This window comes from Azolla caroliniana, unplaced genomic scaffold (assembly GCF_043228905.1).
Source record: "Azolla caroliniana isolate FFs.n. ecotype wild unplaced genomic scaffold, voAzoCaro1.0.p SCAF_6, whole genome shotgun sequence".
In the NCBI taxonomy this organism is placed as follows: domain Eukaryota; kingdom Viridiplantae; phylum Streptophyta; class Polypodiopsida; order Salviniales; family Salviniaceae; genus Azolla; species Azolla caroliniana.
The window spans coordinates 13,507,700-13,527,888 of NW_028230441.1; the positions used below are offsets into that span (position 1 = coordinate 13,507,700).

A 20,189-nucleotide genomic window follows, 5' to 3' on the forward strand; every position below is an offset into this window, starting at 1 on the left:
GGGCTCAATCAGATATGATTAGATCTGCATGAAATGTGGCCTTCTGAGAATAAAGATGAACTGGTGACATTGATGGGATTGTCTCAAAATTGTATGGCATATTGCCCAAGTAAAGGATAATTTTGATAATTTCCACTTTATTGAAAATTATTCGATTTCTTCTAACGTTCAATTGTTCCTTTTTTTCTGCACAATTTGCATTGACGTGCATAACTACCCTAGACATTTTAGATGACCATGTATGCTAGACTTGACATCATACTGAATTGATGCAGTGTTTTGTTGCAACTCGCTTTTATTTTTCTAGAGAATTTACTTATTTAGGATGACCACAGAAACTACGTTGGGCATATCAAATATCACATAGCACATGTACAACAAACATCTCGTGAATTCAACATCAACTTACGAAGCATCTTCATTTACTTTCTAAACACAAGAATATTGCAGCTTCCAGGTGTCTTCAAGAAAGCTAATCCACGTCCCAATAACAGAAGCCTCGACATTTTGATTTGCAATTAACCTTGTTAGCTCTTCCTCCTAAGACAGTAAAAAATATACATTCATTCACCAAGTAATTCTAGAAAGAGAAAAAGGAAACAATGTCTGCATCTATATAACAGATTAGATAATGATGCTCTTTGTAACAATTGGATGGAGAAGCACTTGAAGCTTCATGAAGAAGTTTCATTGTGAAAGCAGGTCCAAGACAGGAAAATTCCCAAAAATCCCAATGTTTGTAGGTATCTCAGAGCAGAAAAAACCACATTACCAAAGTATATCCAGATTCAATCCAAAAACTCCTTCACATTTTCCCTTTGATGCCCAGGATTCTTTCAGGTGGTTACCTTTACATAAAAGTCTGTGTTTATGACACTAGGCTAGAACTACGCAGGCATGCTTTCTTTGCTCAATCAGTGTTGGGAGAAGATAACGATGTCTTCAAGAAACACCACAATGAATAGATCAATGTATTCTCAAAAAACGTTGTTCATCATGTGTTGCAAGACCGCCTGGGCATTCGTGCAGCCCAACAACATCATTAAATGATATCACTGCGTGCTTGAGATGGTATTCAATAACTGTTACACTTAATGTGTATCCTATGAAAGCTGAACAAAAAAATAGGACCAAGCGCAAGGGGCAATTGCTTGATACCATAGATGTAGGATAGGCCACAAAAAGGCTGATTTCAGGTACTTTAAAAAAAACATTGTGCATAGAATCCCAATATGCGGATGTGAAAGAGATAAGTTTCCAAGATAAAAATAGCTCTAAAGGCAAAGAAAGGCCATCTCTAAATGGATATGTTCATCCATTTGTTTTATGCTGACTTGTTTGGTTGTGTTACAAGTTACAACTTAAATGGATATGTTCATCCATTTGTTTTATGCTTCTTTCTTCAAGCTTCGATAACTCTATTTTTGGTAAATATATCAGTTTTGTATTTTATTTGTTTACCTTTTTATGTACGAGTGCGTTGTCTGCTAGTCTCAAAAAGCATGTTCAAGTTTTTTTGTGCTCCATTCTTTGATTTTCTTGTCTCATATAATATGGCAATTAACCAAAAGTGAAGAAATTGGCAATTGTTTGTACCTATCTTTGTTTTAGGTAACTGCCAGAACCTGTTTGTACCCTCTTTTCATGGTATGAATCACTGAATCCTCCATTATCAAAATTGCAAACAAATCAATCACCTCATCAGGAATTACCAGGCTAACAATAAACGCTAATAGTGATGCTAATATCTTCCTCGTTAATTCTTGTATAGCATGTATATAATTTAACAGAAACCCATTTAATGAAGATCCTAGAAAATTCAAAGATAACCAAGCTCAATTACACAGCTTTTTAGTGAAACCTACTTGGGCTATGTTTTCTGTTATCATTTGGGAATTAGCAAGGCCATTGCTTCCAGCAAACAATATTTAGGAACATTTTACCACATGCTTGGTAAGTAGGCTCAATCTTTTGATGCTTGATGACCTTCATGTGCTGATTAAACCAGAAAATTCTGTGGGTGAGTTTTTAGTAATCTAATTCAATTCTATATAACGTTTTATAGAAAAGAAGGAACTATATGTGCTATTTGAGTGATTGATATGTGTTGATTGAGTTTTATAGGAACAACATTAAATGGAATCATCATCTCAAACTCATGCAACAATGGAGTCATCGTCAGTTAATGTTAGCCATGGGCCAACAACTACAAGCAGCTCAAGAAAAAGGCAACGAACATCATGGATAGATGCTCACATCATATCATATATGGATAATGGCACACCTCGACGACGATGCCATCACTGTGTTGTTTGTTGGCCTCTGCTAAAGAATCTCGTGTTTTAGAGAATAAAATTGATGCTGCCATCACAAAGTATATTCTGATGGGAATATTGCCCCATGCACATGTGGAGTCACTTGAATTTAAGGAGTTCATACATCAAATTGTGTCTGGATATCAAGTGAAGACAAGGCGCACGATTAAACGTTGTCGTGAAGATTTTCGTCCACAAGCGGAAACCCGAGCAACGAGAGCCAAAGAGCGATGTGCAACGTTGCACACGTACATAATGTATTTGTAATAATAATAGGGGAAAAGGGTATGGTGCTAGAAATGCCCCATAAGATCCCTAAGGTATAAAGGTGATGTGGTCTTGTGCACACATCCACGCAAGAGAGAGAGAGAGGTACTATGCGGTACATAGGTACCTAGTTGTTTGTGAGGAGGTGGGAGTTAAGGGGTGCCATCAATCTCACCCTCCCCAAATCAAGGCAAATATCCCCTTTGAATGAAAGGGGATATTTTAGTCTCGTTTTTGTAAACGGTCTTCCCTCCTTGTGCTATAAAAGGAGAGGGAAGGCACCATTGTGAGGGTTGCCTATTTTGAGTGTGCGAGGTATACCACATAGGTCGAGCGTTAGGGTTAGGGTCAGGGTTTCGAGTAGTCGTTTGGTGCGGCCTACGCGGCCACCATTTTTGTAATCGTTCATCTCGTTTTAATACATCTTGTTGTTCATCTTGTCTCCATCTTCCTCTTGTTCATTCTTCTTCTTCTTGAGCAAAGCTTCCATTCCGTGTCTGATTCCTTCTCCTCTACTCCTTAGTCCAAGACCCCCGTGGTCCCGCCCTTCTCCACGCACGCGCGTAGCAACGCGACATATTTGGTGAACCCGACGTGAAGAGGCGGCAAGGGAGGAAGGAGATGGAAGCCGGAGACATCGCGGAAGTAATTACGAGAATGGCAAGGGATTTCGCAAGAAGGAGAGAAAGACAAGAAGAGGCGTACAAGTACGATCGACGTGAGTTCGATCTATGGGTGCCGTCGGCAAAGGCTCCTCGAAGCGCAGTGAAGGCATTCCGGGAGTTCGATCTCCGGTTTTCCCAACTTTCGGTCCGGGATCAAGAATCGGTGGGGGCGGACAAGGTCCCACTATTCTTGAAGTCGGTCAACGAAAGGGGAAGAATGGCCATTTTTCCCTACCTCGAAGACGATGAAGGGGCATACGGCCTCACCGAAGATTGGAACGAGGTGGAATGGGCATGCATACAATGCGATGAGAGGTGGTCGGCCACAACGCGGCCCGCGAGCGGCGGAGAAGAGAGAGCGGCGACCGACTACGCACTAGCGCCGGAAGAGAGCTCAACGCAAATCGGTTCGGAGGAGCTCGACATCGAAGCCTTGGTGCGGGAAGCGTACGAGATCGTAGAGGCACAAATCGAAGCCGAAGAAGGGCTTATTGCGGAGTCGGGCCCGAGCGGATCGGAGGATGACGTGGCCGAAAGAGAATGGTGATGAGGTATAGACACGTAAGAGTGTAACACGCGTCACGTTTTATGCTCGATTATAATGAAAAAGAAACACAAGAAACACACACAATGGCACAACAAAGATTACACAAGATTTAACGTGGAAAAACCCTCAATGAGGGAAACAACCATGGGACAAAAGTCCAAAACCAATCCACTATCACCAAAGAGATACAACACAAGTACAAATTCTACTTCTAGATAAACTAGAAATAAGTAGAGATGTGTAGCATAGTACTACCGACAAAGATGGTACAATAATCCAAAGGGATAAGATTATGTCTCAAGCATATAAGAGAAAAGAAGAGAGAAGAAAACCCGGATAAGAACGTCCACAAGTCGAAGTAGTAGCCGCGTAGATCTCACGTTGAGTAGTGGAGATGGAAAGGAGATTGGGAGTAGATGAGTTGAGCACCAAGCTTCACCAAGCTTCACCAAGCTTCACTATGCTTCTCTATGCTTCGCTATGCTTCACTATGCTTCACACTCCTCATACCTTTCTTTTTTTTCTCACCTCTTCCCATATATATATATATATATCTCCTTTCCACCCTCTCTTCTCTTTGTCTCTCTCAAAAACAAAAACGGTCGTTTTGTTTTGTTTTCCTCTTTATTATTATTATTATTATTTTTCTTTTCTTTCTTTATTCACTAAAAAACGTAACTTACATTTACCCTTTTAAAGAAATAAAGTAAGGGTAATAATTACTAAAGAAACAAAACTTTCGTTTTGTTTTATATTACTATCTAATAATAATAATAATAAATATTATTAAAAAAGAAAAGACAAAATAGTGACCGGATACATTAACAAATGGTACATCGGTACCATGGGAGAGGGTGCGGAGCGAGCCACCCTCTCGACAGGCGGAGAAAGATCGACCGAGGACGAGGTCGGGGACGGTGAGGCGGCGATTGCCGATTCGAGCGGACATGAGGGAATTCGGGCATGGAGGCCCGAAACATCGAGCGGGGAGGAGACAAGCGGCGGTGCCGCGACCTTACACACACCGGCCCTAGAGGCATCGGCGGTCGGCCCGATTGCCGACGTGAGACCTAGAGCGACGGGCGGTAAGGCGGTAAGGCGGTAAGGCGGGCAACCGAGGCAACGGTATGGAGACCGTGGAAGAGGAGGCGGCAAGCATAATTGATGCTTGCATATACGGAGGCGGGGTAGCCACGGACGAAGATGTCCGAATGGAGGAGGCTACGGGCATAGCATCGACGAGCGGTGGCGTTGCTACCTTACGCGCACCGGTTCAAGAGACCCCGGCGGCCGGCCCGAGTGCCCACGTGAGACCTAGGGTAACGAACGGTGGCGGCGACAAGGCGGACGACCACGGCGACGGTGTGGGAGAGGGTGCGGAGCGAGCGACCCTCTCAACTTGTGGAAAGAGGAAGGCCATGGATGAGGCCGATATCTACGGAGCAATGGACGCCACTTCGAGAGTGGGCGAAAGTTTCGGGACGCGGTTGCCCGAAATGTTCTACGAGGATATCGCGAGCATACTCGAGGCTTGCGAAATCGAGGAAGAAGAGGAGACGAGCGGCGGTGCCGCGACCTTCCACACACCGGTCCTAGACACTCCGGCAACCGGCCCGAGAGCCGGTGTGAGACCTAGAGAGACGAACGGTGACGACGGCAAGGCGGGCAACCGAAATGACGAAGACGAGGGTTGTAGCGGATGGAGGCGAGATCCCTCGACACCGGGGCCGGAGACTTCGGCAGTTGCACCCGAGCGCGGACAAAAGATCGGAGAGATGGGCGGTGGCCGTGAGGATGAGAGGCCCGGAGTGGGCACGTGCAAAAAGACCGAAGGAGAGGTCCGGAGCGGCATCGAGGAGCGAGTCGGGAACCGACCCGACCGAAAGATGAGCCGGTCGGTAATCCGACCCGATCGGGAGGCGGAGCGGAAGAAGGGTGAAGCGGGGTCCGGTCAACCGGGCCCAAACCGAAGAAGAACCGGCAAGGCCGGATTTGCGCGGACAAACATGTACCGGCCGGTTACGATTACGGAAGGGAGCCGACCAAACCGGAACTCGATCGGCCGAGACCGATCCGGGCGAAGGCTAAGTCGGCATGATTGGAGATCGGGGAGGACGAGTCACAACACGCGACAAGAGCCGGTGAGCGTATTGAGGAGGCCTAGTGGGCACGGTGATCACGGCTTGCTAGAAGACCGAGAGCGAGAGGGACCTTCCACACCCATTCTAGAGACTTTGGCGGTTGCGGATCAACGTGAGACCGGAGAGACGGCGGGTGGCGGCGAGGAGTCGAAGGCCGAAGCGGACAAAGTTATCGGAGCGAGTATCCGGTATGAGATGATGGACGAGCGGGTCCAAGATGGCGAGCCCGGGTCGGAGCGAGCTACGGTGACAAAGGAAGAAGTGGCCGACACGGAGGTCGGGTCTACGGCGGATGAAGGGCGTAACACGAAGCATGCATTACGGTTAGTGAAGGGCCCAAGAACGAGCATGCATCCGAGAGAGCGTCAACGAGTGACCGGAAACGGTGGACCGATTAAGCCTTTGAGAGGCGAGGACTCGGTGGTGGACCGAGAGTGGGAGGAACCCTCCACACCTACCCGTGAGGCATCAGCGGTTGCGGATCGAAAGGAGAACGAAGAAACGGTGGGTGGAGGCGAGGAGTTGGAGACCGACGCGGAGGTCGGGTCTACTGCGGATGAAGCGCGACATGAGACGCATGCAATACGGTCGGTGGAGGGCCAAGACACAAGCATGCATACGGCGGATGGGCGACAACGATTGACAAACGATGACGGTCGGGTCAAGACTTCGAGAGGCAAGCACGGGACGAAGGACGGCGCGGCAAAACACCAAGACCGACGACATGGGCCGAACACGATCGGCATGAGCGGAGAGTCGTGTCTTGAGAACCGAAGAAGGTGCGCGGAGAGCAACGGGCTACGCGCCGGGAAGAGGAAGCGCGGCTTCCCGGAGGGCATGCAAGGCCAAGCGAGCCAAGAGGGCGCAAGTCGAGGCAAAGCGGTAACGAGAGCCTCAAGGGACACCGACACGGAGGTCGGGATGACAATACGCTCTACTACGAGAGAGCACGGCGAAAAAGGGGAAAGCAAAAAGCACGTGATGGGGTCATCGAAGAACCGAAGCGCGAGCACGCATTCGGAGGTGCGCGGCACGCAAAGGGCGGAATCCGGCATGTGACCGGGAGCGCATCCGGAGGATATACGAGGCGGACAAAGGAAGAGCAACCGGGTCGGCGACGGCGTTCGGGAGGACCGAACGGGGAGGAAAGCATGGGCATCGGATACGGCGGGTCAGATGTAGTCAGTGGTTCAGGGACCCACGGTGAACGTGGCGGATTGGGTGGAGGCAACGACTCGGCGAACATCGTCGAGTGTGGCGGATCGGATGGCGCCGATGGTTCGAGACCATTCGGTGAGGATGGTGGACCGGAAGACGGCGGTGGTTCATGTGGACGGGGTGGTCTTGCTCGAAGTGGAAGACAAAACCGGGCGAGCCCACGAGGACGCTAAGGACTCGGTCGGTCGTCGTGGCCGAAAATCTCGTGTTCTCTCCCCTATGTTTTGGCACATACCGGTGGATGTGCGGTTATGTGGGGGCGGATGTCGTGAAGATTTTCGTCCACGAGCGGAAACCCGAGCAACGAGAGCCAAAGAGCGATGTGCAACGTTGCACACGTACATAATGTATTTGTAATAATAATAGGGGAAAAGGGTATGGTGCTAGAAATGCCCCATAAGATCCCTAAGGTATAAAGGTGATGTGGTCTTGTGCACACATCCACGCAAGAGAGAGAGAGAGGTACTATGCGGTACATAGGTACCTAGTTGTTTGTGAGGAGGTGGGAGTTAAGGGGGGCCATCAATCTCACCCTCCCCAAATCAAGGCAAATATCCCCTTTGAATGAAAGGGGATATTTTAGTCTCGTTTTTGTAAACGGTCTTCCCTCCTTGTGCTATAAAAGGAGAGGGAAGGCACCATTGTGAGGGTTGCCTATTTTGAGTGTGCGAGGTATACCACATAGGTCGAGCGTTAGGGTTAGGGTCAGGGTTTCGAGTAGTCGTTTGGTGCGGCCTACGCGGCCACCATTTTTGTAATCGTTCATCTCGTTTTAATACATCTTGTTGTTCATCTTGTCTCCATCTTCCTCTTGTTCATTCTTCTTCTTCTTGAGCAAAGCTTCCATTCCGTGTCTGATTCCTTCTCCTCTACTCCTTAGTCCAAGACCCCCGTGGTCCCGCCCTTCTCCACGCACGCGCGTAGCAACGCGACAACGTTCCATCTTAGAAATGTATGCGGTGTTGTGCCATCAAGTGATAGATTTGCTATCTAAATGCGAATCAAGATTTTCCATAACTTTTAATGGTTGGTGAAATAGTAGTCTAAAGGGCTTCTACTCGGTGACACTTCATTGGGCATGTCCTGAGACAGCAAGGTCAAGGTCAATGTTATTGGATTTTGTGCATATATTTCCAAGTGTAGGATCAAGGAAACGTTGTGCACATGCCCTCTTTCGTCGACTTCGATCCTTTAATATTTCTAATCCACTATTAGCTACAATTTTTGATGGAGCTAGTGATGCACAAGTGGCTGCAAAGGAGTTGAGGACGTTGTTACAAAATGAACATGGTAAGGAAATTTTGGCTCCGTCACATATATTACGGTGTATGGTACATACTTTTCAGTTGGGCATCAAGTCAGCATTAGAGGTTATCTCACCCTCAACAGAAAAGTTGAGAACAGTTCTCTATACTATAAGATCTAGTAAGGTTCGAGGGGAAGTATTTAGGAAGTATGCTAGGATAGCTGAACATCGTGAAAGAGAACCCCCAAGGCTTGATGTTGTTACAAGATGGAATTCTACCTTGGAAATGTTTAGGCAAGCTATCAAGGATAGAGATGTATTGACTTTAACAGTTTCAAATTTAACAATATCAAGTGATTTCAATGGTTATGTCTTGACCGGAGAAGATTGGAGCTACATACATGCCATGGAGGAATGGCTAGATACACCTATAGAGGTTTGTACTTTTCTAGGAGTGTCAAGATATCCCACATTATCGATAGCATCTCTAGCGTATAATTGTTTACTAAATCATTGTAATCAATTTTTGGATTCTTCACTTCTAGCATCATCTAGATTCACACAAGAGGTGCTTCAAAGCGCGTTTGAGAATTGCTTACAATATTTAATTAAGTATCAAGAATCGTTGAAGTCTATTCCATCTCGCATAGCAATGCTTCTTGATCCCAGGTAATGCTTACCTTTATGTCTTACAATTTTCATCATGCTTGCTGATTTTTTATTTGGGTTTTAATTATTTTTATTCGTTACATAGATTGCATCTTCCAAATGATCATACAGAAAGAGAGTTAGATATTAAGTTGGTTGAAAGCATGATTACATCCCATTACCACTCATTCTTGAGTGATGTTGAACCATCGTTGGCTTCAACCACAATTCCTCCAAATGATAATAACTCTAAAATTTGGAGATTAATGGGTGTAAAAAATAAAAGTCTTGTTTCTGATTCACGATCAAAAATTGAGCACTTTATAAGACTTCCTTCTGGCACAAACAAGGATCCATTACAATGGAGGAATGATAATAAATTTGCAATGCTACAACTATATAGGATGGCATGTGATTACTTCGTTTTACCGGCATCAACTATACATGCTGAAGAGGCTAATTCAGCAGCAAAAATGACCTTTGATAACGGGATCAAACTTCATTCATGCACATTCAAAGCTGAAATGTGTATTCGATCATGGATGGATGTTTTAAAAGAATCTAATGTTCAATTGACAGATAATTTTCACACTACTTATAAAGAACTAATAATGAATTTGGATGATCTTGTTAGTGAAGATGAGGTAATAGATTACATCTTACATGATAGTCAAAGGAAAATTAAGGTTTGCATACTTTTTACTTGGTTGTTTTTTATTTGAGACTTTACTTGTTATTTTTATTACTAATTACTTACGTGTTTTATGTATTTTATATATACAGGAATCATGTTGATTCTTCACAAGTTAATGATTGTGGTGGTTGCAATTGGAGATCCTCAAAGTCAATGTAATTTTTACTACATACTTTTTACTATTTTCTTTTTTATTCGATTTTTTATAAATTTTTTATTGTTAATTACTTAATTCTTTTACATATTTTATACTTTCAGGAATCCCTAATTCTAACTTAAAGAAAAGATTGGAAATGAGAAGATGAACACTCATTTACATATATGGATTTGGAAAATGCTTCATTTGAAGTATAAACTCTATTATATGGATTGTTATTTTTTGGTTACATATTTGGATTTAAAGTTTGAACTCTACTATATGGATTTTACTATCATTCCAAAAAATATTTATCTTTTTATGTTATATCTTATCATTTTCTAAAAATTAGTAAATCTCAGAAAATGTGGTGTGAATTTCTATTTATTTTATGATATTTGTTATTCTAGAGTATTTGGTTTGGTTCAATTTGTAGATTCGTTTTCATTGGATTATGTCAAAACAGTTTGGTTTGGTTTGGTTTTTTGTATGAAAAACTAGTTTGGTTTTGATTTTTGATAAACCGGTTTCGGTTTGGTTCTAAAATTTTTGTAAACGGTTTGGTTTCACCTACATTTTAAATGGTTTGGTTTAAATGGTTCAGCTCTAAACGGTTCGGTTTAAAGGGCTTCAAAAAATTTAAATGGTTTGGTTTGGTTTGGTGAACCAAACTGCGCCCATTGCTAGGTATGAACTTCAACAACATCAAAAGACTCACCTGTGTGACTCATAGATTTCTCTTGAGGAGGGGTGTTCATTGACTTCCTCTCAAGACGATGACAGGTATCCTTTCTATGGCCCCGCTTCTTGCAATATGCACAGAAGAGGTTCGGTTTCTTGGAGTTGCGGTCAAGAGTGTCATTGGCGAACTCAAGTTTATTGTGGTCTTTCTTGGAAGTCCTATGGTACCAAAGTACAATGTTGACGGCTTCCTCAAAAGTTGTGGGTTCCTTGTCATGGACAATCCAATGGTAATCCCCATTGGGAATACCATTCAAAAAGCAAGCAACAAACCATTTCTCACCCGTAAGTCCCGATTTTTGGATCTGGGTCCGAGCATGATGCACATAATCCTCGAGAGAGGTAAATGGCTTACTCGACAACGTGAGCAAGTGTTGCATTTGTTCAATTTGAGAAGGTGGCTACAAAAACTGTTTCTTAAAAACATCAACGAAACCTTCCCAAGTTGTGGGTAAGTTCTTTGCAGTCCTTAGGCCGCGCCACCTAGCAGCAACTCAACCACCTAACTCACGGCTGCCATAACCAATTTTTACAACATTGGGCTTGGGGTGGAGCTCAAAGTGAGACTCCCAACGACCAAGCCAAGTGCTAATTGCCTCCTCGGTTCTTTCTTTCTTATCTCCCTTGAATGGTGTTACTACGAAAGAAGGTTCACCTTCTTTCTTGGACTTAATAGTCAATTCTTGGAATTTCTTTTCCAATGTCATATTGGTTTGCCTCATTTTGGCCAATTGATTCAAGGTAGTAGTGAGCAATTGCTCAATAGTGATCTCAGCTTGTGTGCGAGATGCAGATTGGAGTTGAGAGGTCTCGATTGGAGAGATCGCTCGAATAGCGTTCAAAACTTGTTCCATGATGCAAGCTCTGGGTATGCAATATAAATAAGGAGGTTCAGAAAATACACAAGAAAAATGAATGCTTGAAATTTTGATTATAAGAACTTTACCAAGAAAGCATCTCACGTCTTTACCCCTCTAGACATATGAGATGTGATTCGAGATCCAATAACTATGGTAACACTATGGTGTTTTAAAAACCATAGGGGAAAACATAGCTATGATGTCTTTCTCGGATCTCTATCTTGAATAATCATGGCGACTCCCCGAGGCTCAACCATGGTTCTAACATCAATGTAGTTTCCTAGTTAGCCTTATATTAGAATGCCAACCCAACATGTATAGATATGGTCAAGAAAGTGTATTACGTGAAAGAACAAGTGCACTCGCAAGTAATATTCTAGTCTTGCGAGTAGCAAGCAAATGTTATGAAAAAAAGAGAAAAAGAAGTCACTATCTATAAGAGTCAAGAAGTGACGAAAACAAGGTTCAAAAAACCATGCGTTCTCTACGAAACAAAAATACCACAAATAAATGGATTTGCGATGTATGCACATATACATCCCAATATGATGGTTTTAAATTTGCACAATTGTGACATAAGCCACAAATTCAAACAAATGGTGGTGGTATTGTGCGCAAAGATGTAGTACTCAAATTTATGAGTAAAACATCAATAGGGGAATTCATATGATTTCACTTGAGTTCTAAGGCTCAATAATATGAGTTAAACCTAGATGACCCGTTGGAAATAATCGTTCAAAAAGTGGCATGATGCTCAGTCAATATGAAAAAAATAGACTACACAAAATCGTTACCCAATAGGGAAACACACGTAAATAGTGTAAATGAACATAAAAATTAAGGTTTAAAATATAGTGAAGTGTGGGTGGGTAGATGAAAATCATAAGAAAATCTTAAGAAAGGGAGAAGATAACTTGTCTAATTAAAAAATAGGTAGAATAATAATCAATTAGGTGTATCAACATTAAGCATGCCTTAAGGGATGACACCTCGAGGTTCAACCATGGTTCTAACATCAATGTAGTTTCCTAGTTAGCCTTATATTAGAATGCCAACCCAACATGTATAGATATGGTCAAGAAAGTGTATTACGTGAAAGAACAAGTGCACTCGCAAGTAATATTCTAGTCTTGCGAGTAGCAAGCAAATGTTATGAAAAAAAGAGAAAAAGAAGTCACTATCTATAAGAGTCAAGAAGTGACGAAAACAAGGTTCAAAAAACCATGCGTTCTCTACGAAACAAAAATACCACAAATAAATGGATTTGCGATGTATGCACATATCCATCCCAATATGGTGGTTGTAATTTGCACAATTGTGACATAAGCCACAAGTTGATACAAATGGTGGCGATGTTGTGCACAAAGATGTAGTACTCAAATTTATGAGTAAAACATCAATAGGGGAACTCATGTGGTTTTACTCGAGTTTTAAGGCTCGATAATATGAGTTAAACCTAGATGAGCCGTTGGAAATAATCATTCAAAAAACGGCATGATGCCCACTCAATACGAAAAAATAGTCTACACGGAAGCGTTACATCATAGGTAAACGTACATAAATACTTTAAACATGACAAGGAAGGGAAAAATGAGAGATAATTGTGGGTGGGTAAATGACAATTACTAGAAAATCATACAAAAGTGAAACGAAAATTTGTGTAATTAGAATTTAATTAGAATAATAAGCAATTAGGTGTATGCAACATTAAGCATGCCTTAAGGTACGAAACCCTAGAGTAATCAACATGCACCTCCTCAAGAACACCACATCTCCCTAGAATCGGCCAAGTGAAGGCTCAATAAAGAGTAAAGTGACATAGGTAAATGACATATATGTTGGAGACAAAGTCGTCTATGCGGAAGATCAAGAAGCATTCGATTCTATTCTGTACCTGCGTATGACAGTCTCTAGTTCGTTGCACAGAGAGAGAGAAAGAGAGAGAGAGAGAGAGAGAGGCACAAAAGACTTTCTATTCAATAGAAACAATAATACAACACCCAACCTTACAAAAGGGTTACAAGGTCACTATATATAGTGACCGACTTAGGGCAACTACCCTTTATGCTAATTACACAAATGCCCCAAACTTGGGCTATACAAAGGGATAGTGTGAATACGTCCATTATACACTTGTATTCGACACTCCCCCGTAATGGGCGTATACATGGGTTATCTAAGATTACAGGTATAAACCTAGGTTCTCGGACATATCAGTTTTTTGTTCGAGTCGGCAGGGTCCGAAGGCAGAAGACCGAACTGGTCGGGTCGGAAGAGTTGAAGCCGATCATTAAGGAACTGATGTCGGTTGTCGGAGACCATCCTGCGCTGTGTCTAGCTCTAACCGGACTGGTTTGTCGTTACGCCCATCTGATGCCGAAGAGACCGAAAACGGTCTGCCGAAAGACACTTGGTCATTCCATCTGCGACATTGTCGGTTGTGGATATTTTCTCTAGACCGATTTTCCCTGAAATGACGCAGTCCCGAACGAAGTGATATCGAACGTCGATATGTTTGGAGGCGTTGTGGTGAACCGGATTTTTCGACAAGGCAACAACACCTTGACTGTCGCTGTAGACAACTGGAGCCGAGTCATGGTCGACTTGTCGAAACGTGTGCGCCAGCCGACCGAGCCACAAAGCTTCTTTTGCTGCGTCGGACGCAGCTACATATTCTGCTTCGGTCGTTGAGGTCGCTGTGCACTCCTGAAGTTTCGACTTCCACGAGATTGCTCCATTGCCGAATTTGAAGCAGTATCCGGTTGTTGATTTCCGACTGTCTATACAGCCGGCGAAATCCGAGTCGGTGTAACCGACTACGCCTGAGGTTCGGTTCGGACCGAAAAGAATGTCGTGGTCTTTTGTGCCAGCCAGATATCTGAACACATGCTTGACTGCGTTCCAATGCGATCGGCCAGGATTGTGCATAAATCTGCTAACGACTCCTACGGCATGAGAGATATCAAGCCGTGTCGCGACCATCAGGTACATAAGGGAGCCGACTGCCGGTGCATACGGTACCGACTTCATATCTTCCCCCTCCGGACCGGATGTCGGGCAGTCTCGCTGAGAGAGCCGAAGATTCATGGGGAGCGGGGTTGAAGCAGATTTGGCTGATTGCATGTTGAAGCGTTCCAAGACACGTCCGATATAGTCGGTCTGAGACAAAAAAAGATGTCGTTTATCGCGATGCCGACTAATCTTCATGCCAAGGATGTGTCGTGCCGGACCGAGGTCCTTCATGGCAAACTTCAACCGCAGTTGCCGAATGAGATCGGCAAGTTCGCCCGCGTGGCGTCCAGAAATTAGCATGTCGTCCACGTAGATGATGAGGAAGATGGGTGATCCATCTTGAGCTGTGTTGGTAAAAAGACAATGGTCCTCATCGCTTTTTGAGAAGCCGATCGATTGGATGAAGTCGTCGAACTTCTTGTACCATTGTCGCGGTGCCTGTTTGAGGCCGTATAGACTCTTCCTGAGTCGGCAGACTAGATGTTCTTGGCCAGTTGCCACGAAGCCTTTTGGCTGCTCCATATAAATTTCCTCGTCAAGATCACCATGGAGGAAGGCTGTTTTGACATCTAGCTGAATCAGCTCCAAGTTGTCGGCTGCCACTACGCCGAGTAGAAAACGAAGGGTTGTCATTTTCACCACTGGTGAAAAAATCTCGTCGAAGTCGACGCCATATTCTTGTCGGAAGCCCTTCGCAACTAATCTGGCCTTGTACTTTGGGGTGGTCGAATCAGACGTCTCTTTTAGTCGATAAACCCACTTGCAAGGAAGAGCACGTCGATTCTTAGGTAATTCGACCAGATCCCAAGTCTTGTTTGCCCGAATGGAGTGCATTTCCGACTCCATCGCCAGATGCCAGGTGGCTGAATCGACAGATGTCGATGCTTCTTCGTAAGACGTCGGTTCGCCGGCGTCGGTGAAGAAAATTCCAGGAGAATACCTCTCCGGAGGTTGCGACAGTCTCTCGGATCGTCGAGGTATGATTGGACTAGTCACATCGGGTATCGGTGTCGGATGGTCCGAAAGCGAATTATTCTGCTGTGCCGAGTCGGAGTTGTCCGAGTCGGGAGTGTAAGGTTCAGCTACCCGTGAAGCTGACCGTGTGTTAAGAGCGGGGCCTTCTTGAAGGGTCGGCACATTGGAAAATGTTACCCTTCGGACTTCGGTCGGTTTTTCGACTGATGGATTCATAGCCGACTCGTTGAACACAACGTCCGAACTTCGAACGATTTGTCTGCGTTCGGGGTCCCAGAGTCGGTATCCCATTTCGCCGTCTGATCCATATCCAAGGAAAATGCATTTCCTGGACCGAGGTGCAAGTTTTCGGCGATCATCTTTCGGAATAAGGGCGTACGCCTCGCATCCGAAGATCCTCAGCTTGTCGTAATTCGGCTTACTGCCGATCCATAGTTCCTGAGGAATTTGAAGTCCTAGAGGTCTACTTGGCGACATATTGATTATGTGTACTGTTGGGAATCAACGCTTCGATTCACCTTCACCACTCGGCCACAACCGAGTAAGCGCGAATCAATGGAGCAGAAAATAGGAACCACACAGAGAAACAAAACGCGAACACACAGGGATTAACGTGGAAAACCCTAGACGGGAAAAACCACGGGAGTACAAGACTCCAAACCAACACTATACAGAGAAGTATACAATGGCGAGCTGCAAGGCGACGACCTTGAGCTCGCTATCCTCGCCACAGGAGGCGAAATACAAAGAGGCGTCGTCCTCTTCCTCTCTCACGCTCTATCTCTCTCTCTCTCTCTCACGGCTGCTCCCTCTTCACTCCTCTTGAGTGGAAAAACAGAAAAATGATCAGCAGCGACAAAACTGTTTGCCCTAAGTCATATTTATACATATATGACTTTGGGGCTATTTACAACTATAGCCTCAGGGGCCCATAGCGAACATATTCACGGATATGTCCCTGCATCCGGATCGCTCTCCGGGTACATTCGTCATCCGGCACCGAAGCCGGGGTCTTCATCATCCGGATCCGAAACCGAAACCGGGCTCGTCGGCATTCATCTCCGACATCCGACCATCCCATCCGAAGGGATCGTAATCCCAACAAACTCCCCCTTCACTTCGGCATGGGATGTCTTTCCAATCCGATCCTCTTTCGGCATGCTTCCAGCTTGTCGGGTGTGAGGACCTTGGTCAGCATATCCGACCCGTTCTCGTCCGTGTGGATCTTTGTCAGCACGAACTCCTTGTCTTCTATCCTTTCCCGGATCCAGTGATATCTTCGCTGGATGTGCTTCGTCCGGGAGTGATAGGCCGCGTTCTTCGCAAGGTGGATTGCACTCTGACTGTCGCAGTAGAGTCAGTACTCCTCCTGCCGGATACCGAGCTCTCTGATGAAGTCCTTCATCCATATTATTTCCTTGCCGGCTTCAACAGCTGCCATGTACTCCGCCTCCGTGGTTGACAACGCAACCGTCTTCTGCAGCCTCGACTGCCACGAAACGGCTCCCCCTGCATACGTCATCACATACCCTGATGTGGACCGGCTTGTATCTGCATCAGCCGACATATCCGAATCGGTGAAGCCGTCGAGTTCGGGCTTACCGGAGCCGAATCGGAGGCACACGTTTGCCGTGCCTTTCAGGTATCGGAGTATCCACTTGGCCGCGTTCCAATGCTCTTTGCCGGGATTGCTCATGTACCGGCTCACCACTCCGACTGCATATCCTATGTCCGGTCTCGTACACACCATGGCGTACATCAAGCTCCCGACGGCAGAGGCATATGGTACTTTCATCATGTCCTCCTTCTCAGCCTTTGTCTTGGGACTTTGCTTGCTGGACAGCTTGCAGTTTGCCGGGAGGGTCGATCCGACCGGTCTTGCTTCCGACATGTTGAACCGGTGAAGCACCTTCGTCACGTACTTCTCCTGTGACAGCCACAACTGCTTCTTCTTCCGGTCCCGGATGATGTGCATCCCTAGTATTTGCCTCGCCGGACCCAGGTCCTTCATTGAGAAGGTTCGGTGAAGAGCCTTCTTCAGCATCCGTATCTTGACCTGGTCCCGTCCGACGATCAACATGTCGTCCACGTACAGGAGGAGTATTAGAAAGTCTCCTCCTTCGAACTTCTTCACAAACACGCAGTGGTCGGACTGCGTTTTGAGGTACTCTTCGTCGGTCATGAAGGAGTCGAACTTCCGGTACCATTGCCGGGGAGCCTGCTTCAGTCCGTAAAGGCTCTTCTTCAACCGGCATACCAGGTGCTCCTTCCCTTTCTTCTCGAATCCTTCCGGTTGCTGCATGTAGATCTCTTCATCGAGGTCACCGTGAAGGAATGCCGTCTTCACGTCCATCTGTTCTACCTCGAGGTCCATGCTTGCCGCTATGCTCAGCACCGTCCGGATGGAGGTCATCTTCACTACCGGGGCAAATATCTCGTCGAAGTCGATGCCCTTCTTTTGCTGAAACCCCTTCACCACGATCCTGGCTTTGTATCTCGGGGGTTTTCCGGCATCTCCCGGTTTCAGCTTGAACACCCACTTGTTTCGAAGTGCCCGCTTTCCTTTCGGCAACTCCACAAGTTCATATGTGTGGTTCTCATGCAGGGAATCCATCTCGTCCTGCATGGCACTCAACCACCTGCGGCTCTGGGTGTCATGTTTTGCTTCTTCAAAGCTCTCCGGCTCCCCCTCGTCGGTTAGCAGCACGTGCTCTGGTTCCGGAAATCTCCGGGGGGCCCTTCTCTCTCTTAGAGGATATCTCCGTTCCGGAGCTTCGGTAACCGGTTCTTCCGATTCTTCTTCATCCAAATCCATTTCGGGGTCGGGGCCGGTTCCGGTATCATTTTCATCTTCTTCGGCCGGTTCTGTTTCTTCACCGTCTTCGGCCGGATCCTCGAGTGCTAACCGGTCCCTTGCCGGTCGGGACTGCTCCTCGTAGAGTTGATCCTCACCGGTCGACTTGGAGCTCTTCATCTTCTTCTCCGACTCCCAGTCGGCGAGTGTCTTGTCCTCCATGAAGATGATGTCTCGACTCCTGAATATCTTCTTGTCGACCGGGTCCCATACTTGGTAGCCGAACTCGTCGTCGCCGTAACCGAGGAATATGCATGGCCGGGTCTTTGGATCTAGCTTTCCTCTCCGGTCCTTTGCCACATGCACGTATGCGAGACACCCGAACACCTTCAGATGCCGGTAGGACACTTCCTTACCGGTCCACACTTTCTGCGGCGTGTCTCCGTCCAAAGGTACTGAGGGTGATCTGTTTATCACGTATGTCGCCGTCGACATTGCCTCGGCCCAAAACCCCTTGGGTAATTTCGCATGCGCCAGCATACTCCGGACCCTCTCCATTATGGTCCGGTGCATCCTCTCGGCCAGCCCGTTCAGTTCCGGCGTCTTCGGCACAGTAAACTCGAGTCGGATTCCCTTCGAGCGACAGTACTCCCGGAACTGCCCCCGGTATTCCCCTCCGTTATCCGCTCGTATCGCTTTCAGCTTCTTGCCGGATTCCCTTTCCACTCTCGCGTGAAGTTCTTTGAAGACGCACAACACTTGGTCCTTTGTCTTCAACGGTGCCGTCCACAGCTTCCGGCTGTGATCATCAATGAATGTTACGAAGTACTGGGCTCCGCCATGTGACTTCGTTTCTACCTGACACACATCAGTGTGCACCAACTCCAATGGTGCGTTGCGTCTCGTCGGTGGCCTTGAGTGGAAGGAGGTTCGGTTCTGCTTACCGGCCAGGCAATCGGTGCACTTCTCCAGGTGCACATGCTTCACTGGAATAAGGTTGTCTTCTGCAAGCCTCTTCATCCCCTTCTCGCTCATGTGGCACAGTCTTTTGTGCCACAGCTCACCGGCAGTGTCGGCTGCCACATTCAGCTCTTCCGGACATAACCGGGCATTCATCAGGTACAATGTGTTGTCTTTCCGAGCCCGAGCCACTATCAGGCTCCCCTTGCTGAACTTCATTACGCCGTTCCGGATGCTACCTGTGTAGCCTTCATCGTCTAGCCTCCCGGCCGAAATCAGGTTCAATCGAACTTCCGAAACGTGTCGGACATCCTTCAGCAGCATTTTGCATCCGGTCGGGGTTGTCAACCACACGTCTCCTATGCCGGCAATCCGGCACGTACCTTCATTTCCCATTCGAACACAGCCATGCTCACCGGCTGTGTAGGATGAGAAGTATCTTCTCTCCGGGGTCAGGTGGAACGATGCTCCCGAATCGACCACCCAGGTCGTCTCATCGCCGGCAATGTTTACTTCACTTTCTTCGGTGATGAGCATGATTTCTTCCTCACTTGCCGCGAGTGCCGTTGTTCCTTTCCGGTCCTGCCCTCGCCGATCCGAACCTCTCCGGTCCGTGGCTCCCCGGTATGCACTGTTTCTCTCCGGTGACTTCTTCGAATCGGTGTCGTCGGCTTCGTTGTCTTTTCGGTAATGCCGACAATTCTTTCGGAAGTGCCCCGGCTTCCCACAGTGGAAGCATGTGGGCCTTCCTCTTGACTGCGACCGGGTCCCCGACTTCTCCCATCTTTGCGGACTCCGGTTCCATTGTCTTCCCCGATCCGATTCGGTAAGCAGCGCCTTCGAGTCGGAGGCCGGTTCTTTATCTCTCCGACGCGCTTCTTCGTTCAAAATACTTGTCTTTACCGTTTGTAAGGACAAGTTATCTTCGGTGCAGGAGGTGCTGAGAGTCACCACCAAGTTCTCCCAGCTT

The 20,189-nt window shown here is 46.3% G+C and overlaps 1 long non-coding RNA gene across 1 annotated transcript; it reads left to right on the top strand.

Annotated features, from left to right (window-relative positions):
* Positions 1 to 9,481: 9,481 nt before the first annotated feature.
* LOC147863159 (uncharacterized) lies at positions 9,482 to 9,874 on the top strand. The gene is made up of 2 exons (XR_015529914.1): positions 9,482 to 9,733; positions 9,831 to 9,874. It is a non-coding gene; the product is annotated as an uncharacterized LOC147863159 (long non-coding RNA).
* The last annotated feature ends 10,315 nt before the right edge of the window (positions 9,875 to 20,189 follow it).